The sequence below is a fragment of the Trachypithecus francoisi genome, unplaced genomic scaffold, assembly GCF_009764315.1.
Source record: "Trachypithecus francoisi isolate TF-2019V2 unplaced genomic scaffold, Tfra_2.0 Lachesis_group0, whole genome shotgun sequence".
NCBI classification, from domain to species: Eukaryota; Metazoa; Chordata; class Mammalia; order Primates; family Cercopithecidae; genus Trachypithecus; species Trachypithecus francoisi.
Window position 1 is genome coordinate 171,113,858 of NW_022681453.1, and position 22,546 is coordinate 171,136,403.

A 22,546-nucleotide genomic window follows, 5' to 3' on the forward strand; every position below is an offset into this window, starting at 1 on the left:
TATTGGTCATGTCTGAAAAGAACCTGTGACTTTTACTAAAAGCCTTCTTTGTGTTTTGGTTTTTATTTTTGAATAAAAATGTTTAAATTATATCTGAGATAAATGATTCTGGAAAAATAAAAGGTTATAATTAACGAGATTCATAATCAGAGATTCTGTGAGGATGAGAACCTACGATGTCTGAGAACACAGAGGAAGCGAGTACCCTGCCCAGCCTAGCCTTTCAAATAGCATTGGCTGTGTTAGGAGGTAATTAAAGTTTGTCTGTGATAAGCAGCTGGGAAAAGGCTGAAGTCAACGATAAGCAGCCGAGGAGCTACAAAAAATGACCAAGAACAATGCTGTCAGCAGAGGGAAGCCAGTGTTTAGATAAGAACGCTTGAAGAGTGTAGCAGTGTAGAAAGGATAGCAGATGAATTCAACACTCCAGGTACTATTCCAGCCTCTGGCAGCCACTCCTAGGGTGACTCATCTTGATGGTACAACTTCTCATGCCTCAATTTCCACATCTGCAAAACAAGATTGACTCATATGCCCCCTTCAGTACTCAAAGCCTCATCAAACTTCATCATGCTCTGAATTCATAAAACCTGGATGGTGAATGTAACATCTTTTTCCAGGTATTTCTCCTTTAGAAATTTACAGCACCCATCATTAATTAGAAATTTAATTCATAGCCCCCATTTGGTTTAGAATTATATTTTGGTAAAATAAATGCATTGTTGATTTATTTTCTAGTCTCAGTTTTCCAAAGCTAAGAAAATACGAGCTGCTAATGCCTTGTCTCCACCATCTGGGCTTTCTGGAAAAATGCCAATTATGTGTTATGTGAAATCCTCCCCCCCCACACACTGCAATTAGAAATTTCCAGCATTCTGTTATTCAAACTGTATCTCCCTGACTGCCACTTACTACCCAAAGTTGTACAGCGTTACTGTCAAAGATGTTTGCAGCTTTTTGCCTTGGAAAATGTGTTCACGGTATCTGTACTGATACACAAGTTCTGCCCATAGGGGCAACAATAATCAAAAGAAGTGAGAGAAAAAATAACTGATTCCCATACTAATGTGGAAAACATAACCTTGTGATTATTTCCACTAGCTATTAAATAAAATGTATGTGACCAAAATGTCCTTTTGAACCCTCCAACTTACAGGTTCTAGGAAGTTTAGTCTCATATTTTGTTCCTAAGTTGGGTCAATCATTCCTACTTCTTCACTTGTAGGACCCCAGCCCCTGCCCTTGCTGTACAGTTGTGGCTGTCATTGGGAGGAGCATGTCTTACAGACAAGGCTGACCCTGGACTTGGGGACTCACCAGCACCTCTGCTGCCCTCACCACCCATCCCTTCTGTCTGCTCTGCTCACCACATTGCTGCAGCTCCACTCACGCTGGGCAAGCGGTAGCCCTGACTTAGCCTGCAGTACCTCTTGGGGTGTCTTTGCTTTCCACCATTACTGATACAGCTGCATCATTGTCCATCTCTGCATTTCCACTGCCCCCTTCCTTATGTGAAAAGCTAATGCCATCCCTCTTGTGGCCTGTTCTTAGAGGGTATCCTGTGACAGAGTTGAGTGGTTTCTTGATAATCCATAGCTTTTTATTTTGCCAGCCAGTCTTGTATTAGTTTCTTAGGACTGCTGTAACAAATTACCACAAACAAGGTAGCTAACAACAACAGAAAATTTTTTCTCACAGTTGTAGAGATCAGAAGTCTGGAATCAGTGTCAGCAGTGCTGTGCTTCCTCTAAAGGCTCTAGGAAAGAATCTTTGCTTACCATTTCCAGCTTCTACAGGCACCAGGTGTTCCTTGGCTTGTAGCAATACAATGTCTATCTGTTTTTGCCTTCACTTTCATGCCTTATACTCTTCTCTACGTGTCTGTTTCCCTTATGAAAATACCTGTTACTAGATTTAGGGCTCACCTGGATAATCCAGCATGATTTTATCTGGAGACCTTAAGTACATCTGAGAAGACTTTTTTTCACAAATAATGTCAAATTCCAGGTTCCAGGATGTGGTGAATGTATCTTTGCCACCCTCTGACCCACTACAAACCCTCGCACCGTGACAGCGTGTGTTAATCTGTTCTCACACCGCTATGAAGAAATACCCAAGACTGGGTAATTTATAAAAGAAATAGGTTTAATTGACTCACAGTTCTGCATGGCTGGGGAGGTCTCAGGAAACTTACCATCATGGCAGAAGGCAAAGGAGAAGCAGGCATTTTCTTCACAGGGTGGCAGGACGGAGTGAGTGCAAGCAGGGAGAATACCAGATGCTTATAAAACCATCAGATCTTGTGAGACTCACTAATTATCACGAGAACAGCATGAGGGAAATTGCACCCATGATCCAATTACCTCCACCTGGTCCCACCCTTAACACGTTGGGATTATGAGGATTACAATTCAAGGTGAGATTTGGGTGAGGACACAGAGCCAAACCATATCAGAGGGTTTCCCAGAGAAGGAGCTTAGATTTCTAGCAATGCTTTTGTCAGTTCACATGCATCTCTTCCTCACAGAGCGTGCAGGCACGTAGACCATAGATCCGGACTACTTAGAACTACTGCTTCTTCTCAGCCTTTAGATTGCAAAGCTGAATGTAAGCTGCCATGGCAGATGTCACCTTCTGGGGTTATGTTTTGCTCAGGAGTTGTCGCTCTGCAATATGATTTTTACCTCTCCTCAAAAGCCTGTTAGAAAACTCTTTGTCTGAATTACAAAAAAAAAAAAAAAAGAGCCTATTTCAAGATCTTTTCCATTAAGCTCCTAGGCCCTTGAAAACCAGAAAATATAGGAAATACATATAACATATGTAAATATAAAAAATACATATTTATTTAAGGATAAATTTATACTGATTTATATATAATACATATTTCATATAAATATATGTGTGTGCATATATATATAGTGTGTGTGTGTATATAAATGTATATATAAAATCAAATATAACGGCATTGTTGCCAAACCTCACAGATTGGCTTCTCCAAGTCTGTGCTCTAATCCCTCTATGATACCCAGTTACCTGTCATACATTTCAGAAGCTAAGCAGGAAGCAGGTAAGAGTCCTGCTGATTTTCTTGCATCAAATAATGAGAAGACAAACCTCAAAATATCTTCTGAATTTCTAGCTCTCAAGATACATAACTGTGATAACTGATGTACTAAGGAATAAAATCTGAAGTCTTTCCTTTAAGCTGGTTGTTAGTAAAACATTTATCTTGTGATTTTCATAAAGTTCTTTTGGATCAGGATGGAAAAAATATTGTAGTTCCACATGTCCTCTCTCATCTCCCTCAATCCAACTAATGACTTCATCTTTCTTCTTTTCCTGTACTTACTCTTACATTAAGAAGGAAGCTTGGGCTTGTATCAAATGATGATTGAGGATCAATGAATGAGACCACAAAACCTGGGTCATAGGAGTTTGTAAAATATGGGCAGGAATAAGTAGGGTTTGATCTTGTCACCCATTGTGTCATGTTATGACTTGAATTATACTTAATTTTTACTTAGGGTACTCAGAGTATGAAAACACAGGGTCAGCATGGGTCTGACAGAAATAGACCGTGGAACCTGAGCTCTAGCTATGAGTGGAATTGTCACACAATTAGAACATCACGCATGCCCCATCATTTCATCATCAGGAATATGAATAAAGTGGGGCATTGCAGAGGCAAGGATACCACCGGCCTTGGTTTAAACAGCTCTAAACTACATCCCTGTGTATAATGTATACGGTGGTGTGCTGGTGCCAGCTTATACCAGCTCATACATTTTCAAGAAATTTGTGAGCCAGTTAAATACCACAATTAAAAATAAATGTATATAAGCTTGCAATTAAATAAATTATATTGAAAACAAAGGCAATAAATACTCAAAACTAATCATTTTCTAATTATTTCATTACCCTTTACTAGTTCACTTGTGTTTAAAAAAAAAATCTCTAAAGGCTGAGGATTTATTTGATTTCACCACTAAGGGCTTCCTGTCACATGACACAGGAAAAGCGTTAACTCTCACATGTCTCAAAGGCAGATTTAAGAATCCATGGATATTCTGCAATAGGTATATTTAATTCATCTGTAATTTTCTCCTTCAAAGTACTTACGGGATTTTTCTCTGATGCTAATATCCAAATTTTGGGTCTTTTTGATGTTGTATTATATGAGAGACACAAGGAGGAATAAGGGAAAGAATAAAGGGAGTAGGGGAAGTGTGTGAAATAGAAAATCTTGCCTCTGTGGATACCAAGTCCTTGTCATCCTGCTCTATCAGCCCTTCTCATCTAGGTGGTTAAGCATGAAGCCCCTCTTCTAATTCATCTTTTGTAAGAAAATCAAAACTCAGAAGCCCTGCCTCTAACAAATTAGGTTAGGTGTTATTTTAAATATGTCAAGTACAATTCATTTCCACCTGAGGGAAATCAACTACTTCTCTGGAACAAGTTATGCTTTTCTTAGATTCACCTAATTACATTAAACTGTCACAGGGCCGAATACTCTGCTAACTGAGACCCTCATCAGGTAGCAGACAGAATGCACTTTGGGTCACATTTTTTATGACTGAACGTACCTTAATCATCAAGCTAAACTGTAAAAGATTGTAAGTGTCTAGTAGAGCCGATGCTATTGGTGGCCAGCCCCAAACTCTTCACCCAACTCTCCCTTGCTGACCAAGTTATGATTATGTTTGAGTGTTCACCTTCCTCCAGTTGCCAATGTGCCTAGGAAGGTGACCCCATCTTCTACTTAGAGGTGAATGTTAATACATCCAAATTTAGCACAATCTCATTCCCCTTCTTAGTGATTGGGTATGTGACACATCTGTGGCCAATAAGCGACCCTCTAAAGGCATCCAGGAAGGGTTTTCCCATGGTTTAAAGGACGCACACCAGAAAAGATGACTCCTCTACTTTCCCTGAACATTCTTATTTCCTCATAGGGTAGTTTGTACTGCAGTAGCTGGATTGTGACCATGACAGAAGGCATGAAGGCAAGGCTGGTAAATTGAGAACATCTGAACTGCTTCATTATCCATCTCTGGAGCTGCCCTACCCAAGGCTTTCTTATTATTTAAAATAATAAACATCTTTATTGTTCATGCAAGCAATTATCGGTGTGATGTCCCCACATGACAAGCATCAGCATCACCTGGAAGCTTTCTAGAACCTAGGTCAGGGTTGAGTCAGAACCTCTGGGGAAGGCACCCAGAAATCTGTGATTTAATAAGCCCCTGGGTGTTTCTGATGCATTTTCAAGTTTGAGAACCACCAGTTTACGCTGTTGGATAATACCTGGCAATGGGGCTTTGAATTTATTTGATAGGCATTGAAGAATTCCTGGATAATTTGTAATAGAAAACATCATACTATGTTTTGCAGGTGATCTATAGGAGCTAGTCCCCAAATGTTAGTTAATAGTTGGTGACCATGAGCAAATCACTTAACATCTTTTTGTCCTAGTTATATTAAAAAATAAGGTGACGATAGCTCCTAGTTTATGTAGGGAAATTGTTAGCATCCTATACCAAAGACAAATGATATATACACCAATTACCTCATTTGATGCTTTTATGTTTTTTCTCTTGGCTAGATACTAAAATGTTCTATTATATCTACTGTGATTATCTAAACTACCAATTATATGGTGAGGGATGATAATTACTAAAATACTCTGCCCTCTTGTTTTACTTTAGAAGTAAGGTGAAGTGAAAAGCTGGCATGCATTTTCTAAGAAATTTTCAGGCGGAGCACTGGAGAAAATGTATGAAATACTCATAATTAAAATGCTTAAAAAGATAGGCTTTCAGAATATAGAAGACAGGTGAGGATATAGAGTGCAGCTTTAAACTTGGCCACACATAATATATTGAAATAACATAGGATCCCTTTCATTTTGGTAATAAATGGACCAATGTTCTACAAAGAATGCTAGTAAGGTTGACATGTTCACAGAGAAAAATAAGATAATGTAATAAATATGACTTGGATGCTAATCGAGGTTACATCCCTTTCTTCACTGATTTTAAATTATATTCAGCTGTATAGTTAACCAATGACCAAAAATTATCAAAAATAACAAGTAGTTAGCACATACCAATCAATGAGAAAGTATACATAGATTCACCAAACTGTATGAATTTGTGATTAGAGGTCTAAGAGGATGAAAATCAGCTTGCAAGAGTAGCTCAACTATAGCAAAACCTAACTTTTGCCATGGCTTCTTTTGATTTATTCTATTTATAGAAACATAATTATGGTATTGTTCTCATATAGGCCACACTGCAAGATCTACTATTTTTCTCTTCCAGGTTGTCTTTCCTATTCAACATGGTTTCTACATGTAGTGTAGTAATCCATTCATCTTCATTCAGATCAAGGGAAGAGGCAGTCAGTGTAAGGTGTATGAGCACTGGGTCTGGAGCTAGACTTCCCGGGTTCCCCACCTCACGGTGTAGTAGGTATATGTGTAAAGTTCTTAAGACAGTACCTAGCACAATAAGTGTTCAATTTATGTTAACTCAATAATATTAGAGAGTAGTTTTAATCTCTTTCCTTATGAAAGTGTATAGAAATGATCAGTAATCTATTCAAAATTAAAAACCTATTACTCAGGAATTTTCAGAAACACCCACAGGGCACTCGCTTATCCTTCCTCCACAACCCCACAATACACAGACACTCCCCTTCTCCTCTTGCAAATCATTATTAGACTGAGCTGCTGTTACTGTTCCATGTGTTTTCTGTCACAGGAGAGAATATGAGTTCTGTTTTAAGCTTTGTTAGGTCAAATTTTGCTTTATTTGCCATGTATCCTTAACACTTAGGAGAGTGTTTAAAAAATAAAATGTTATTATATGAATGAGTGCAACATATTCTCTTTAGTTTCTGGACCACAATTTGGCCTTCAGACTATTTCCGGGTGTTTTTTCTGGTTTTTTTGTTTGTTTGTTTGTTTGTTTGTTTGTTTTTTGGTACAGAAATGCCTTGCAGAATTCTTTTTCCTTGTGTAACACTTCCTTGGAACATAATCCAAAATAGTGTTACCAAGGCAAACGATCATCTCTATGATTATTACCTCATATTGCCAAATTGCTATGTATAACCATTGAGCTCATTCATAGTCCTTCTAGCAGTGCATAAGTATACCTGCTTCCCTTATCAACAGTGGAAGGATATTTTCATTTTGTCAACTTAATAAATGTAAATTCTGGTTATGGTTCTCAAGTTTGGGAGTATAATTTCTAAGGGGACCTCTGGAGCAACTGGAAAAAATCATTTACCCTCAGAATTGGTCTGGCACAGTCAGGACACTTTGTTAGTAGGTTTAGTTGTTTTGTAGCCTTTTGAAACTTAAATTCCTATCATTGCTAATAAAGCTAGATACTTATGTCCACATATCCACATAACGCATATGGACACTGGATTGGAAAGATACGCTTTAATACATTAAAGTTGGAGCCTGAGATGTAAGTAGACATTAGTTTCCAAGGCTGTTGTAACAAATTACCACAAACAGGGTAGTTTACAACAACAGAAATGTATTCTCTCACTATCCTGGATATGAAAACTTTCAAATCGAGGTATCTCCAGGGCAACACTCCTTTCAAAGGCCCTAGAGGAGAACCTTCCCTTACTTCTTCCAGCTTCTGGTGGCTCCAGGTATGCCTTGGCCTGTGGCTGCATAATTCCAATTTCTGCCTCCATTTTCACATGCCCGTCTCCTCTTCATCCACTATCTTTCTGTATTTTTCTTATAGAGGCACTTGTCATCGAATTTACGGCCCACCTGGATAATCCAGAATGATCTTATATGCAGCTTCTTAATTACATCTGCAAATAACTTTTTTTCAAATAACGTCACATTCACATGTTCCAGGGATTAGGATATGGACATATTTTGGGGAGACCCCATTCAATCCATTACAATATAGATGTATGTTAAATTAGAGAAATAAGATAAAATAAAACAGGGACTCTGCACAGACCCACTTGTCAAAATATGGTGCCATTAACCTAGCGGTATGCTAGACTCAATTCTAGATAATTAAGGTTTGAAGGGGAAAATTTTTACATAGATCTGTATTATTTCTGTCAAGTCTAACACAGAGAGGCTTCAAAATAGTGCATTTTACAACAATAGACAAATAAACGATATCTGAAAGATCTGATCTTCTTAATCTAGAAATCAGTAAGCTCTTTAAAGTCTTGAATACAAACATAATTTTGAATTCTCCCTGAAGAAAACAGGTTATCCACCCTGATTTGGGAAATGCTCAAAATGAATATAATCTACAAAAAAGATTTTAGATTAACATTTGACCGTTATTAAGCTATTGACTCTCCGACAATTCTACCCCCGACCACCATCCCCAACCTCCAGCCCTTCTAAACTCTGCTTTGTGATCCTGGCGATCTTCACCTACATTTCTCCTTTGGTCTTTGCTAAATAACTGGTGTGGTCTCTGTCTCCATGATAGGATACTGAATGAATGAGTAATTAATAGTTCTTTCATTTATTTGTTCAAGAAACATGAGTGGAGGCCTTCTGTGTGTTTGTAACATCATAACCACTATAATACAAAGATGAAAACAATAGTCCATGAACTGAAAGTCTCCAGAAAGCCTACTGAGAGGCTAAGTGAAATGCTGCTGCCCTTTCTCTCACAATAACAACCGTAAAAGACCCAAGTTACTCCTTTTTATCCCTTCAGTTATTTTCCTTCTATTTCAAAATAGTCTCCAAAACCTGTTTTGTTTTTCAAAATACTGACTAACATACACTATTAACTACAATTGTACTCTGATCTTTACCTGTGTTTCTTTAGGTGACATTTAAGCCTTTTGCTTTAAAACTAAAGGTTCAATTTGTTAGCTCATTTATCATTTGTTTGTTATTTTTTTCTTACTAGATGAAAAGCAATTCTACTAAGTTCCCACAGATACCTTTGTAAGGGCCAACCCTGTATATCTCCAACCAGACTGCTGTCAGACTTTCCCAAAGATATAGAAATGGATTCACAATCAATCACAATGTTGAAACCAGTGCTTCAGATGTAAATCCAGTTTTCAAACTGTTGCTTCTGAAACTATGGACTCTTGCTGGAAGTTGAATTAAGTTAGTGTCAATTATTCTTATCCACAAATTGGACACATTTTAGAAAGTCTCAGTTAATAAGAGGTAATGCTGTGACAATGTCACAGAAATAATTTGTGTTCATGTATTTATTTAAATTTTTTTCAACTTTTATTATAGATTCAGGGGGTGCATGTTTGTTCAGGTTTGTTACACAGGTATATTGTAACACGCCAAGGTTTGGAGTATGAATGATCCCATTACCCAGGTACTGAGCATAGTACCTAATGGTTTCAATCCTTGCCCCATTCTCTCCCTCCCCACTCAGTAGTTCCCAGTTTCTACTGTTCCTATCTTTATGTCTCTGAGTACCCAATGCTGAATTTGATTTGAGTATTTTTTTGAGAGTTTTGGTGTCTATGTTCATGAGAGATACTGGTCTGTAATTTTCTTCTTTTGTTACGTATTCACTTATTTAAAGGGCAATAGGATATCTTCAAATTAACTGTAGAATAAAAACAACACAAAAGAGAGGCAGAGCTTCCAGAATGACAGAATAAGGAGCTCACTGTCCCTAGCAAAACAATTTAACTGGTAAAGATTATATTTAAAAGAAATGATTTGAATCTGGAAATTGTCTTACGGGAATACATCTAATAGAGAAACATTCATTTATGAAATGCACTAGATCTTGTTAAAAATAATGAATTTGTGCCATTTAAGTCATGACTCACTCCCTACGTCCCTCCCCACCCAGCTCTTTTCCCTCAGACATCCTACTCCAGGCAGGTAGAATCCAGAAGTAGGTGGATTAGTTCAGTCATTAGACAAACAAATGACTAAGCAGACAAAAAAACTAGTCCTGGGAGAATCAGTATCCAGAGATGCCACAATATATTATCTAAAATGTCAAAAATGTTCAGTATTCAACTAAAAATGTTAAGACATACAAAGATAAAAAATATATCCTATACACAGAGGGGGAAAAGCAGACAATAAAAGCTACCTTTGAAGAAGTCCAGATAGTAAACTTACCAGCCAAAGTCTTCAAAGAAATCATGATATAGATGTTCAAATAACTACATGAAATCATGCTTAAAGAAGTAAAAAAGCTATTATGACAATGTCTCATCAAATAAAGAAGTTTCATAAAAATTATCTAAAAAGAGGAAGATAGAAAAATACAACTCCCTCCCTCCCCCCCAAAAAAATGACTGGAGGGGCTTAGTACATATGAATTGGCAAAACAAACAAAAAAAATCAGCAAACTTGAAGATAGATCAATAGAGGTTATGTGAGCTAAAGAACAGAAAGAAACAAATATGAAAAAAGAAGATGATCAGAGTCTCAAAAATAATGGATGCCATATAAACAAACCAACATATGTGTAATGGTTGGGACAGGAGAGAGAAAGGAAAAAAATTCAAAGAAAAAATGTCTGGAATTTTAAAAAATTTGATTGGAAAAAAACATACTAACCTACATATCCAAAAAGCTTAATAAATTCCTAGTAGAGAAAATGAAAAGGGATTCACATCTAGATACACCGTATTTAAAATGTTGAAAGTCAAAGTTAAAGCAAAAGTCTTGAAAGCAGTAAGATAAAAATGACTCATTGCATAAAAGAGGAATCTCAATAAGAATATGATACAGTTTGGATTTGCGTCCTCACCCATCTCTGATGCTGAATTGGAGGAGGGTTCTGGTGGGAGGTGACTGGATTAAAAGGGAAGATTTACCTCTTGCTGTTCTCATGATAATGAGTTCTTGTGAGATCTGATGGTTTAAAAGTGTACAGAACTTCCCCCTCTGCTCCCTCTCTCTCTCCTGCTCCACAGTGGTAAGTGCTTGCTTCCCCTTCACTCTTCTGACATGATTGTAAGCTTCCTGAGGCCTCCCAGCCATGCTTCCTGTTAAGTCTGCAGAACTGTAAGTCAGTTTAACCTGTTTTCTTCATAAATCACCCAGTCCCAGGTAGTTCTTTATAGCAGTATAAGAATAGACTAATACAAAAAATTGGTACCAGTAAAGAGGTCACTGCTATAAAGATAGCTGAACATGTAGAAGTGACTTTGGAACTGGGTAACAGGTAGAGGTTGGAACAGTTTGGAGACATGAGAAGAAGACAGGAAGATGTGGGGAAGTTTGGAACTTTCTAGAGACTTGCTGAAAGGTTTTGACAAAAATGCTGATAGTCATATGGATAACTAAGTCCAGGCTGAGGTGCTCAGACAGAGATAAGGAACTTACTGGGAACTGGAGTGAAGGTCATTCTTGGTACACTTTAGCAAAGAAACTGACAGTATTGTGTCCCTGCCCTAGAGATCTGTGGAAGTTTGAACTTGAGAGAGATGATTTAGTGTATTTGGCAAAAAAAAGTTTCTAAGCAGCAAAGCATTCAAGATGTGACCTGGCTGTTTCTAAAACTGTATGCTGATACGTGTGAAGAAAGAGATAGTTTGAAATTGGAACTTATATTTAAAAGGGAAGCAGAGCATAAAAGTTTGGAAAATTTGCATCCTGATCATGCAGTAGAAAAGAATAACCCATTTTCTGGGGAGAAATTCAAGCCAGCTGCAGTAATCTGCATAAGTAAAGAGGAACCAAATGTTAATAGCCAAGACAATGGAGAAAATGTCTCCAGGACATTGCAGAGACCTTCACAGCAGTTCCTCCCATCACAGACCCAGAGGCCTAGGGGGGAAAAATGGATTTGTGGGCCAGGCCCAGGGCTCAGCTGCTCTGTGCAGTCTCAGTTCATGGTGCCCTGTGTTCTAGCTCCAGCCATGGCTAAAAGGAGCCAAGGTACAGCTTGGGCTGTGGCTTCATGGGATACAAGCTCCAAGGCTTGGTGACTTCTACCTGGTGTTGGGCCTGTGGGTGCACAGAAGGCAAGAGTCGAAGTTTGGGAACCTCTGCCTAGATTTTACAGGAGGTATGCAAATGCTTGGATGTTTGGGCAGAAGTCTGCTGCAGGGGTGGAGCCTTCACAGAGAGCCTCTACTAGGGCAGTACAGAGGGGAAATCTGGGATTGGAACCGCCACACAGAGTCCCCACCAGGGCACTGCATAGTGGAGCTGTGAGAAGAGGGCTACCATCCTGCAAACCCTAGAATGGTAGATCCACCAAACAGCTCGCACTGTTGCACCATGCACCTGGAAAAGCCACAGGCACTCAATGCCAGCCTGTGAAAACAGTTACGGGGACGGTACCCTGCAGAACCACAGGGGTGGAGCTCCCCAAGACCTTGAGAGCTCACCCCTTTCACCAGCATTCCCTGGATCTAAGATATGGAGTCAGAACAGATTATTTGGGGGCTTCAAGATTTAATGACTGTCCTGCTGGGTTTTGGACTTTTGGACTTGCATGGGACCTGTAGCTCCTTGGTTTGGGTCAATTTCTTCCATTTGGAATGGGAGTATTCATCCAGTGCCTGTGCCCCCATTGTATCTTGGGAGTAAATAACTTTATTTTTATTTTACAGGCTCATAGGCAGAAGGGACTACCTTCTCTCAGGTGAGACTTTAGACGTAGACCTTTGAGTTAATGCTGAAATGAGTTAAGAACTAGAGACTGTTGAGAAGAGACATTTGTATTTTGCAATAAGAGAAAGGCATGAGATTTGGCAGGGGACAGGGAGGAATGATGTGGTTTGGATTTGTGTTCCTGCCCAAATCTCATGTCAAATTGGAGGAGGGATCTGGTGGGAGATGATTGAATAATGGGGCAGATTTCTCCTTTGCTGTTCTCATGATAGTGAGTTCTCATGAGATCTGATGGTTTAAAAGTATGTGGCACTCCCCACTTCACCCTCTTTCTCTCCCCTGCTGTACCATGGTAAGACATGCTTGCTTCCCCTTCACCTTTTTAACAAGATTGTAAGTTTCTTGAGGCCTCCCAGCCATGCTTCCTTTTAAGCCTGCAGAACTTGAGTCCATCAAACCTCTTTACTTCATAAATTACCCAGTCTCAGGTAGTTCTTTATAGCAGTATGAAAATGGACTCATAGAGAACATAAGCTAACTTCTCATCAGAAACAATGAAAATGATGCCAAACAATGATAACTCAAATCTACATAAAGAAATGAAGGGAACCACAGAGGGTAAATAAGAAGATTAATATTAACAAAAGGAAAGTGGAGGGAATGAAATTGTAAAAGAGTAAAGTTTCTATATTTAAACGGAACTAAGTCAATGTAAATATTAAGTAGATTGCAATATGTTAAAAATGTCTAGTGTAAGCCCTAGCACAACCACTAAGAAAATAACTCAAAAGTATAAAGAATCATTAAAAGGAACTATGATATACTATAAAATATGAACTTAATGTAAAAGAAGATACTTCTCAAATCACTAATCATTTCCCCTAAGCTGAGGGGAAAAAAGGAACTAAACCCAAAGCTAGTAGAAGGGAAAAAATAATATAGAGCATGAATATATTAAATAGAGAATAGAAAAAAATCAATAAAACCAAGACTTTTGTATCCTGAGACTTTGCTGAAGTTGCTTATCAGCTTAAGGAGATTTGGGGCTGAGACGATGGTGTTTTCTAAATATACAATAGAACTAGAAATACCATTTGACCCAGCCATTCCATTACTGGGTGTATACCTAAAGGATTATAAATCATGCTGCTGTAAAGACACATGCACATGTATATTTATTGTGGCACTATTCACAATAGCAAAGACTTGGAACCAACCCAAATGTCCATCAATGATAGACTGGATTAAGAAAATGTGGCACATATACACCATGGAATACCATGCAGCCATAAAATAGGATGAGTTCATGTCCTTTGTAGGGACATGGATGAAGCTGGAAACCATCATTCTCAGCAAACTATCCCAAGGCCAAAAAGCAAACACCGCATGTTCTCACTCATAGGTGGGAATTGAACAATGAGTACACTTGGACACTGTGTGGGGAACATCACACACCGGGGCCTGTTTTGGGGTCGGGGGAGTGGGGAGGGATAGCATTAGGAGATATACCTAATGTAAATGATGAGTTAATGGGCACAGCACACCAACATGGCACATGTATACATATGTAACAAACCTGCACATTGTGCACATTTACCCTACAACTTTGGGGGGCTGAGGCAGCAGATTACGAGGTCAGGAGATCGAGACCATCCAGGCTAACACGGTGAAACCCTGTCTCTACTAAAATTACACAAAATTAGGTAGGCATGGTGGTGGGCGCCTGTAGTCCCAGCTGCTCAGGAGGCTGAGGCAGGAGAATGGCGTGAACCCAGGAGGCGGAACTTGCAGTGAGCTGAAATCGGAGTTCTCTTTGAAAAAAATAAATAAAGTAACTAAATTAAGAATGAAAAAAACATGTTAATTACTATTAAGCTTATAGAAACAAAAATTATATATACAGTATACTATAAAAAATTTTATGCCAGCTAACTACATAACCTATAAGAAATAGACAAATTTCTAGAAATATGCAAACAACCAAAACTGACTCAAGAAGAAATAGAACATATGGATAGACATATAAGTAAAACGATTGAACTAGAAATCAAAACACTTTCCACCAAAAAATGTCAGGACCAGCTGACATCACTGATCAATTCTACCAAATGTTTGAAGAAGGCTTTCTACCAATTCTTCACAATCTCTTCCAAAAGTAAAAGGGAAGGGAATACTTCCAGTGGATTCTATGAGATACCATAGAATTCTCTAGAATTCATAGAATCATAGAATTTATTCTATGAGACCAAATTTGTCATGGTAATATATAAAAAATACATTATCTTGATTTAAAAATCACAAGGAAAGAAAAATGTAGATCAGTATTCTTTATAAGTATAGATATGAAATGCTATCAATGAAATGCTATCATGCCAAACTTAGCAACATATCAAAATATATATATATATCATGATCAAGTAGCACTTTATTCCGGGAGTGCAAGTTTAGTTTAGCATTTCAATAAATTAATGTAACATACCACGTCAATAGCATGTAAGAGAAAAATAACATAATTATCTCAACAGATGTAGAAAGAACATTTAGCAAAACTCAACAATTCTTTCATAATAGCAATTTCTAACAAACTAGAAATAGAAAGAAACACTTTCAACTTTATGAAGGTCATCAGCCAAAAATTTACTGCAAACATCATACTTACTAGTAAAAAGCTGAATGCTTTGCCCCAAAAATCAGTAGCAAAAATGTCCACTATTGGTACTTCAACAGTTGTACTGAAAATTCTTGCCAGAACAGTTAGTCAAAAAAAGAAAAAAATAATAAAAGGTATTCTATTTTCTTTTTTCCTTTTTTGAGATGGAGTCTCACTCTGTCACCCAGGCTGCAGTGCAGTGGCACAATCTTGACTCACTGCAACCTTTGCCTCCCAGGTTCAAGCGATTCTCCTGCCTCAGCCTCCCCAGTAGCTGGGATTATAGGCTCCTGCCAATATGCCCAGCTAATTTTTGCATTTTTATTAGAGGCAGGGTTTCTCCATGTTCGCCAGACTGGTCTCAAACTCCTGACCTCCAGTGATTCATCCACCTTGGCCTCGCAAAGTGCTGAGATTACAGGCATGAGTCACCACACCGGCAGAAAAAAAAAAAAAAAAAAAAAGAGGTGTTAAGATTGGAGGAATTAAAACTATCTTAATTATCTTTAATTTTGGATAATAATTTTGTATACAGAAAATCCTTACATGTAGAAAGAATAATTCGTTTTTCAAAATTGAAACTAATACATAAGTGTGGCAAAGTTTCAGGATTCAAGAACAATATACAAAAATGAATTATATATCTATATAATAACAATTAACATTTTGAAATATGAAGTTAGAAAAATAATTACATTTCCAATAGTATCAAAAAGAATACAAGAGTAAAGTTTCAAACAAAATTAACAAAATAACTTTAATACTTGTATGTGGAAAACCACAAAACATTTTTGCAAGAGCTAAATAAATTGAAAGTCATCCAATATTCAAGATTCGGAAGATTCGATGTTGTTAAGGTGGCAATACTACCCAAATTGATCCATCAATTCACCCAATCCCTGTAAACATCCAAGTTGGATTTTTTTTAGAAATTGATAAGCTGATCCTAAAATTTACATGGAAATAGATGAGACTCCAAATAGCCAAAACAATGTCGAAAAAGAAAAAAAAAAAAAAAAAAAAAACTGGAGGATTCAATTTCTGATTCCAAGACTTACTCTAAGTTACAGTAATCAAGATTCTGTAGTCCTGGCATAAGAATAGACACACACATCAGTGGAATAAAATTGAGAGTACAGATGTAGACCCTTATATCATATATGACCAATTGGTTATTGACAAGAATTTGGTGACAAACAGGGAAAAAAGAGTCTTCTCAATAAATGGTATTAGAAAAATGTGATACTCATATGAAAAGAAAATCTAAAGTTGGATGCTCTATCTCACTCTATACATAAAAATTAACTCAAAATGAATCACAAACCTAAATTAAGAGCTAAAATTATAAAATACTTATAACAATAAATTTTTATGACCTTATGTTAGGTATTGGTTTGTTAGCTACAACAGCAAAAGGACAAGCAACAAAAGAAAAAAATAGATTAAATGTCCTTGGCCAAAACTAAAAATGTTTGTACTTCAAAAGACAACACCAGGAAAATGAAAAGGCAGTCCACAAGGTTATGGGCTAAATGTTTGTGTTTCCCCAAAATCCATATGTTGAAACCCTAAATCCCCAATGTCATAATATTTGAGAGTGAGGCTTTGGGGAGATAATTAGGTCTTCAAGTAGGTAATGAGGGTAGAGCCCTCATGAATGGGATTAGTGTTCTTATAAGAAAAGACACAAGAAAGATAATTTCTCTTTCTCTCTCTCTCTGTCTTCCATGTGAGGATTCAACAAGAAGGCATCTGCCTACAAACCAGGAAGGAAGCTCTCATAAGCCCCTTAAACTTAGACTTCCCAACCTCCAGAATTGTAAAAAAATAAATGATTGTTTTTTTAAGCCACCCAGTCTATGGTATTTGTTATAACAGCCCCGGCTGACTAAGACATACAGAATAGGAGAAAATATTTGCAAATCATATCTGATACACAACTTGGGTCCAGAATAAACAAAGAACTCTTACAACTGAAAAGTAAAATAGCAAATTTAAAAATGGGCAGAGGATGTGCATAGACATGTCCACAAAGAAGATATGCAAATAGCCAATAGGCACATGAAAAGATGCTCAACATAATTAGCTATCAGTTAAATAAAAATAAAAGCCATGATAACACCATTTCACACCCACTACAACAGATATAATAAAAAAGACATAACTGTTGGCAAGCATGTGAAAAAACTGAAACCCTCATATGCTGATGGTGGCAATGTAATATGGTGCCAATGCTTTGATAAACTGAATGGCAATTTATCAATACTTACAATAGAGCTATGATATGACCCAAAAATTACACTCCTAGAATTACCAAGAGCAATAGAAACATACATCCACTCAAAATTAAGAAATAGAATGTGGTATATCCACACAATGCAATATTTTTAGGCAATAAGAAAGAATGGAGTAGAAAGAATGGAATATATGCTACAACATGAATGGGCTTTGAAAATATCATAGTATGTGAGAGAAGCCAGTTATAAAAGACCACATATTGTATAATTCCATTTTTATGAAATGTTTATAATAGGCAAATCTATAGAGTTAGAAAGTAGATTCATGGTTATTTGGGACCAGAAGTCGGGTGGTATTGGGGAAAATGAGAAATGACTGCTAATAGGCACAGCATTTCTCTCTGAGGGAACAAAAGTGCTCTAAAATTATAATGTGGGATTGTACGACTGTGTGAGTATAGGAAAAAGTACTCAATTGTATACTTTAAATGGATTAATTATAATTTATATCAATTACTTCTTAAATAGATCTATTATAAAAAATAATAGAACATTCAGCTGGAATTCATTTTAGCCTACTTGAGTTCAATGTATTCATTTAAGTTTGGGGGAAACTAAGACTGGCAAGCCAAGTAACATGTCTGAAGTTGCACATTTAGAAATCAGCAAAGCTGGGAACGGAATCCAACTAATAAAAATGGTAATTATATTTACTGAGCTACTATTAGATATCTGCACTACTTGTGCCTCCTAAGACACTCCTGCACAATTATTGGAGGCCTGCACCTATCTCTGCCTTTGGAACTACCTCCAGGATCTGCACTCCTGAACCTATTTCCTAATCTCACCAAGCTGGACCGCTAGTCCTTTGCTCAAAGCCAGTTGTTGCCCCTCTGCCTTTCCCTTTGGGTTTCTTGTTATCTATTTTCTTCCCAAGCCCATATTTACGTGGCATCTTACAAGCCTCAGCTTTTCCTTTGTTCTACATTTCACAGCTTTCCAGGATCAAGTCCTTGCTCCTCAGCAGTACCAGTGCTATCCCTGGAATCCCAACCTTGGTCAGAGCTGATAAGAGAATTCAGACATTATGAGCTAAGTACCAGGTTGTCTTGTTTTTAGGAAAAAAACCTAAAAGGCAAGTATCTTCTGGCCATTTTGGAGAATGTTAAGTTTAGAAAGACTAAATACTTTGCCAAGGGTCATTTTGACAGCAAATGGTAGAGCAGGGAAATGACCTGTCTGATTCTGTTCTGTTTTCTCCTGTGCAGACCACCTGGAGGTCTTATGGCTGACATTTATTGTTTTTTACTATATTCATGGGTTATAGGATCTGATAGTTTTCTGTTGCTGCTATAACAAATTATCCACTAACTTACAGGTTTAACACAACATAAATTTATTATCTTACAGTTCTGTGTCTCAGCAATCTGATGCAAATCCCACTGGGTTAAATCAAGGTGTCAGCAAAGCTGCATTCCTTCTCTAGGTCTAAAGAAGAATCCATTTCGTTGCCTTTTTAGCTTCTAGAGGCTGCATGCATTCCTTGACTTGCAGCACCTTTCCATCTTCAAAGCCAGCCATAGCTAGTCAAGCCTTTCTCAAATTTCATTCCTCTGACCTTGGTTCCTTTTCTGCCTCCCTCCCCTTAATAGATTAAAGACCTATTAGATTATATTGAGCACACATGGATAATTCAGATTAATCTCTCTATATTAAGGTCAGCCGATTAGCAATCTTATTCCTTCTTGCTGTGTAAGGTAACATATTCACAGGTTTGATAGATGAGGGACATCTTTGGGGGCCATTATCCTGTCCATTATGTAGGATGAGAATGGCCATTTACTAGAACAGTGTAGTAATCTCAAGTATCCTTCCCCAGCCCTCCTTATTTAACCATTCCATATCCTACCTATTTCCCTCATCCTCCATTAGGATCTGCCCTTTGACACGTTTAATGGATTGCTTCATGTCCAAACATTTTTCTCATTCATCCTTGCATCACAATTCATGTTGTCTTCCTCATTCATTTGGATTTCCACATATCCCTTGCTCAATGGATAGTCTAAGTTGAACTCAAATGTTTATGATGGATAATAGTATAATAAATTACTCCTACAAGAAAATGCTGATATTTTAATATGGCCCCCACCCCATGCTTTATTGCAAAAGAAGTGGAGTCAATCCTTCAGGGTTTCTCTGGATATACCTGGAAAGCTCAGGTTTCAAATAAGGTCTAAGTTTTGTTTAAATCTGCCAGAGTGCTCAGGGGCTGTATCAGTTAAGGTTTTTGTTGTGGTTCCAAGAGACAGAAATGAATTGATAGTCATTATCTTGCTGTGGTCAAGCAAAAGAAAAAATTTATAAAAAATACAATAATTGGAGGTGAAATAGAACAAAATAAAAAAAGAAGGAACTATAGAAGGATCTTGTTAAGACATTTCTATTAGAAAGAAAAAAACTTGAAAATGTGAGAGTTTTTTTGTTTGTTTCATTTTTTTATGTTACTCCCCTCAAGAAAAAGACTATCAAAGTCATCAGCTGGCCAAGTTTAGCTTCATGTCTTTCCTTGACTCTACTATGGCGATGAAGGAAAATATCTGGCAAGGAAGAAACTAATGGATTGTAGGACATTTCTTTAGTTTTATTTGTGAGAAAATAGGGATTAAAGGATTATCGATCAGGGTTCAACCAGAAAAGAAAAACCAATAGGAGGTATGGATTAATAGATGTGTATATAGTGCAAGAAATCGGCTTACAGAATTGAGGGCTGTCTAAGTAAGTTCTAACTCTGCAGGCCATCAGGAAGGGAGGCTGGAACTCTCGGCACAGGCTGGAGCTGAAAGCCATGAGCAGAATTTCTAAGGGAAGCATCAGCTCTGCTCTTAATGCCTTTCAACTGACTGAATCATACCAACCCAAACTGTCAAGTATAATTTCTTCACTTAAACTGATTATGTACTTTAATCCCATCTACAAAATGGCTTCACAACACTTAAATTAGTGCTTGATTAAATAACCGAAAACTGTAGCCTAGCCAAGCTGATACAGCAAAATGACCATCACAGAAGAGGAGTAGCAGAACAGGTCATCTCAGTTTATAGATTCATCAAAAACTGTTCACAATGTAGAAGAGATAATTCACCAGAAGAAAATAATGGGAGATAGGCCGGGCGCGGTGGCTCAAGCCTGTAATCCCAGCACTTTGGGAGGCCGAGACGGGCGGATCACAAGGTCAGGAGATCGAGACCATCCTGGCGAACACAGTGAAACCCTGTCTCTACTAAAAATACAAAAAACTAGCTGGGCGAGGTGGCGGGCGCCTGTAGTCCCAGCTACTTGGGAGGCTGAGGCAGGAGAATGGCGGGAACCCGGGAGGCGGAGCTTGCAGTGAGCTGAGATCCGGCCACTGCACTCCAGCCTGGGTGACAGAGCGAGACTCCGCCTCAAAAAAAAAAAAAAAAAAAGAAAAAGAAAATAATGGGAGAATATTGGGAAGGGGTAACACATTCTGGAAAGTCAAAAGCAAATGTCCCTAACAAGACTGGAGAGATTGGCAAGAGAGGTTCCTGCAGAGTAAGTGGACAATCTAAGGTGGTAAGAGTGGTAAGAGGGTTTTGTTTGTTTGTTTGTTTGTTTGTTTGTTTTACCAGCCTGGATCTTTCTATCAAATTGCCTTCCATATGTGTCCATCCAATGAGCTACTACATCTGTGAGACACCATAGTCCTTCTTGTTATCTTTCATCCCTGTAATGCAGAGTAACTTTCATGTGGCAAGTAATTTAGGATTATCAGGTACAGGGGAGTTCAGGTGGAAAAAATATTTCGAAGGCATAGATGCCTATGGGAAACCTCAAAGTACAACATATGGGCAGCTACTGTTTTAGCCTATGGTCAAGTGGGGCCTTAGTGATAGGGTCACTAAGATATATCAATCTTCCAGTAACAACATGCCCACAGGGATTGAGAGAAATTCACTATTCTCAAGGGAAACAACTCAGTGTCATCAGCACAAAACAAATTCAAGACGGAAAACTTGATAAATGTGAAGTCAAAACTTTAAGAGATATATCTGTCAAATAATAGATCCAATTGATGTCTAAATTCCTCAGAATTTCTGAAAATGCAGAGGATAAAGTTGAGCTGGAGCCTCACCTTTGTCTGTTCCACCACATGAATTGTTGGGGTTTTTTTTCTGACCATTCATTTTGCAAATTTGTATAAGCTCTCCCTTTCTTGGTTACCTAACATCTTTCCCACTTTCATTCCCTCTATAAATACCATTTCTGTGGCATCTTCAAAAGCTTATCTCCTCTCCACAGCTGTCTGTTCAAAGTTGAGAGCCTGACACTGATTTAACCAGCTTGAATTGCTCTGAAATAAATTTCTCAGGGCAGAGACCAATTGCTTAAGCACTGTCAATAGCTAAATATAATGTTGGTGCTTCATAAACACAGAATGAATATAAATAACAGAAAATCTAAAATAGAGTATTAACTTCTGTATTTTGTACAATTAAAATTTGATGCTGGGTATTGAACTATGGAACCCCTCCAAAATTTATCAGTGAGTAGGTGCTCTCTTCTACTATATAGAAGACATATTTTTACAAATGGAAAGTTGGGGATCCTTTCAGCATTATATGAATGCACAGGAATACTGACTTCTTATTCCACTGTGCCTAGCTTCTCCATAGTAGAGAATATTAGTTGTTCGCAATTATTCTCTCCCCTGTGGCCTCCCTCTAGGTAGAAAAGACTTCTCAATTCTATTGACTTTGAACTTGCCCATGTGATTTCATTTGACTAACGAACTGTAAGTGGATATAGCTTGAACAGAGGTCTTAAATGTGCTTGCATGTATTGCTTTGGCCTCTAGAGGTATGGAATTTTATGAGTTCAGAATGAAACTGTCATGTTTCCAGAATGAGGAGACCTATGGAACAAACCTGGAGTCATTCACAGCTTAAGACTAGTCCATCTAACCCCAACCAAACCTAGTCAAGCCCAATAGGGCCACAGCTGACTATGAAAGTGAAAGCAGGAAATAAATATTTATTATTATAAACCACTGAGATTAAAGGGTAACTT